Source organism: Choloepus didactylus, chromosome 3 (assembly GCF_015220235.1).
Source record: "Choloepus didactylus isolate mChoDid1 chromosome 3, mChoDid1.pri, whole genome shotgun sequence".
Classification (NCBI taxonomy): domain Eukaryota; kingdom Metazoa; phylum Chordata; class Mammalia; order Pilosa; family Megalonychidae; genus Choloepus; species Choloepus didactylus.
The window spans coordinates 61,715,773-61,719,252 of NC_051309.1; the positions used below are offsets into that span (position 1 = coordinate 61,715,773).

The following is a 3,480-nucleotide window of genomic DNA, read 5'->3' on the forward strand; positions in this document are numbered from 1 at the left end:
CATTGAGGTTTAAAGAAACAAATTAGAATATTATAAAATTTATTCCACCTATTTGTTTATTTGCAGTTCTGGTAAATATAAAATACTTAATAAATATTTGTGAAAGAAAAAATATCTAAGGAAAGTGTGATTTAGTTTCCTTCTCTAGGAAATTTAAATCAAACTATTAAGCAATGCATAGTTTTTGACACAAATATATGCCTACCAATACATCTCTAATATTCTTGCAATTGACTTAATTTGAATATAATAGGCAAAGTATGCCACAAAATATATAAATCCTTTCAACTTAATTATTATCTTAAGGTAAACATGCTCTTCTTATATCTATTCCAAGGTCTTTGTCATAGTCACCAAACATAATTGTTCTCATAGGAAAGTAATAGTTTTCCTTTAAATTGTAGGTTAGAATAATTCTCTACATATGACAAATATGTATACTTTATAAAAGATAAATAGGGCACTATGCATTCCAAGAATGAACTTTCTAAAGAAACATTTTTGTGAAAATTGTTAACAAGCCAGGACTACTAACTTTAATTACATGCAGTTTATTGTTTTAGACTATATATGCTTTTTGGTATATTTGTTTTATTTTGTTATGTTCTTTTTATTAACCCCGCTGGATAGTTGGTACCTTGATTTAAAATCAGCTAATTGATCTTATGCCTTGTGAAAATACTCTGAATTAATAAAGAGAAGGTTATTGGGAAAATTTTGCAATGGGAAGAGTTTTTCCTTGATTTTGATAGTAACTTATATCCTAGTTTTCTACCCAACATATAATTATGGCCTTAAGTATTTCTTTTCATTTTGCCAGTTTCCAAACATCAAGAAGGAAAGATAGAAGCAATTGTTAGAAATAACATTATCTGGCAAGAATGAGAAAATAGTTAACTTTAACTAAACAACAAACAAAGTTTTATTACATTTAAAAAATGAAATTTTACAAAATGATTCTTTTTTTCCTATTGTTTAATTTGGTTATGCTCCAGAGTTAACTTTTCAGTCAAGTTTTTATTTTCCCCTAGAAATATTTAAGTAATCAGACATGAAAGACAAAATGATCACTATAACAGAAGTTTTTTTGGAAAGTACATGGTACAAGAGCTATAATAAGCCAGAGTAAATGTCACAAAAATGCTGATAATATATGTGCTGTTAGAAATTAAATTAAAATTACAAACATATTGATATGTAATTCTATAAGTCCTACTTACTTAGGAACTGTGATGGTTTGAAGCTGTATGTACCCCAGAAAGATCAGGTTCTCAAATTTAATCCATTCCCATTGTCAGTAGGATCGTTTTTTTTAAAGATGAATTTTAATGCATCTTTAAAATCACAAACAGTTCTGGCTTTTTGTTGTTTCCATTGCTGCATAACTTATAGATCTTATTCATCAGACTGCTGTACTTTTCCTTTTTCAGAGACATAGATACCATCCCAAAATTTCCTTTATCCTTGTTTTTAGCTGTTGCTTGCTGAATCAAAGCAGCTGAATTTGATACAAGTTCAATGTCATTTCCTTCAAGAATTAACTCATCTTTCTGGGCTTGAGTGCTGAACAGGCAATACCTGGCCTCATCTGAACCCTGCAGATATATTTTCTACCCAAGAAATTTTGGATTGCAACCAGAGACCCACTGTCCTGAGTAACAGTGTTGAGGAAGTGACCATACACAGACCTCATCTTGTAATGGAAGCCCAGTGTGATACTCCTGATCATGTTCTGTACATAACTACAGATAGTACAAACTGTAGCCAGCTCTTTTCTATTTCTCCACCATTTGTCAACCCAACACCTCTTCTTTTTCTTCCCAAGTAGATTGAGTTTGACATTGATATGTTTGAAGTCCCTCCACAGGATCCCTCAGGGGCCCTTCACAATAACTATGCATCCCTTCAGCATGATGTCAACATTTTCTGGAATGTTGACAGTCTGGTTGCTGAGAATGGTCTTCATTCTCACAGTAGATGAAGAAAAGATGTGTCAGTATGATCTTTTGGTGAGTTGGATCTTAAGTAGAGAAGACACAGAAAAAAGACAGAAAGAAGCTGAGAAAGAAAGCCCAAAGTTGAAGGCAATGAAACCCAGAAGAGAATGGAGAAACCAGCAGATGTCACCATATGCCTTGCTGACAGAGGAGCCTAAGATCACTAGCAGCCGGTCTTTAGGGAGAAGGTATCACCTGTTGATGTCTTGATTTGGACATTTTCATGGCCTTAGAACTGAAAATTTATAAGTTAATAAATTACTATTATAAAAGCCAACCCATTTCTGATATATTGCATTTCATCAGCTTTAGAAAACTAAAACAGGAACTATCATAGTATGAAACTAAAATTAAATGTCTCATATTATATTATTATATACATGTTTGTGGAGAAGAGGGACTATAATGTGATAAAATATGGGCATCATAACCTGAGGTTTAAGGCCTCCTAGTAGAAGGCCAGAAAACTCTGTGGTGAAAGGAACAAAAGAGTTCAGAACAAACATTTGGACAGCGGGGAACAACTCTTTTACCAGGAAAACCAGACTGGAGCATACAAGCAGAATTTATTTATGTCCAACCATGATGGCATTAGTATTTATGGGTCTCTGATCTAAGAAAACAGAAATGAGAAAAGAAATGAGGATTCTGGATAGTAGTAAGGCTGAACGTCCAGTAAACATGATTGTTGCTAGGATATTGCTTTTATTGAAAGAGAAATGACATACAGAGCTGCAAGGCAACAAAAGTATTTGTTTTGTGTCTTAGAATTGCAATTTAGAGAACTCAGAGTCAGACAGCAACCCAAACTCTGTCCCATCTTAGGACTTCCAAGCAAGCATTAAAGATAAAGAAGATTACATAGTTGTTTGTTAAGAATTATGATTGGTAGATATATGGGGATTTCCAAATATCCTTGCAGTTAGGTAGCTTACTAATTTCTTTACCTTGTAGTTGTTTCATGGTGTCCAGATACCATCAGAAACATTGTTGTTTTTGGTTTTGCATACTTTAGGAGTTAATGATATCTGACTGAGAAATTTCCTGTATGGCTACCACACTCCATTTAAAATCTCTTAGTCATATTATAGTAACTCCATTTTGTTTTGCCTATTTTCTCATGTTCAATAAAAGGAAAGAGTGGGATTGAATCCTTCCATCAGGAACTGGGCTAACAGGCACTAGGTAAAATTGTCAGACCTCTTGGCTGACATGCTAGAGCTATAGGTAAGGAAAGACAAAATTAAGATTCAGTGCAGGAAAACTGGTTCAAATCATCTCTTCATTTTATAGCTATGGCTAACGTAATGAAACCTGGAAGAAAGAGAGAGAACAGCAGATTCCACCTTGTGCCTTGCCATGTGACAGAGTAGCTAGCCCAGGATCACTGACAGCCTGACTTCAGGAAGAAGGTATCCTCCTGATGATCCCTTGATGTGGACATTTTGACAGCCTCAGAACTCTAAGCTTATAAACTTATGTA

At 34.0% G+C, this 3,480-nt stretch overlaps 1 pseudogene; it reads right to left on the reverse strand.

Annotated features, from left to right (window-relative positions):
* Positions 1-1,395: 1,395 nt before the first annotated feature.
* On the reverse strand, positions 1,396-1,966 carry LOC119528630 (annotated as a pseudogene).
* Between the last annotated feature and the right edge of the window lie 1,514 nt (positions 1,967-3,480).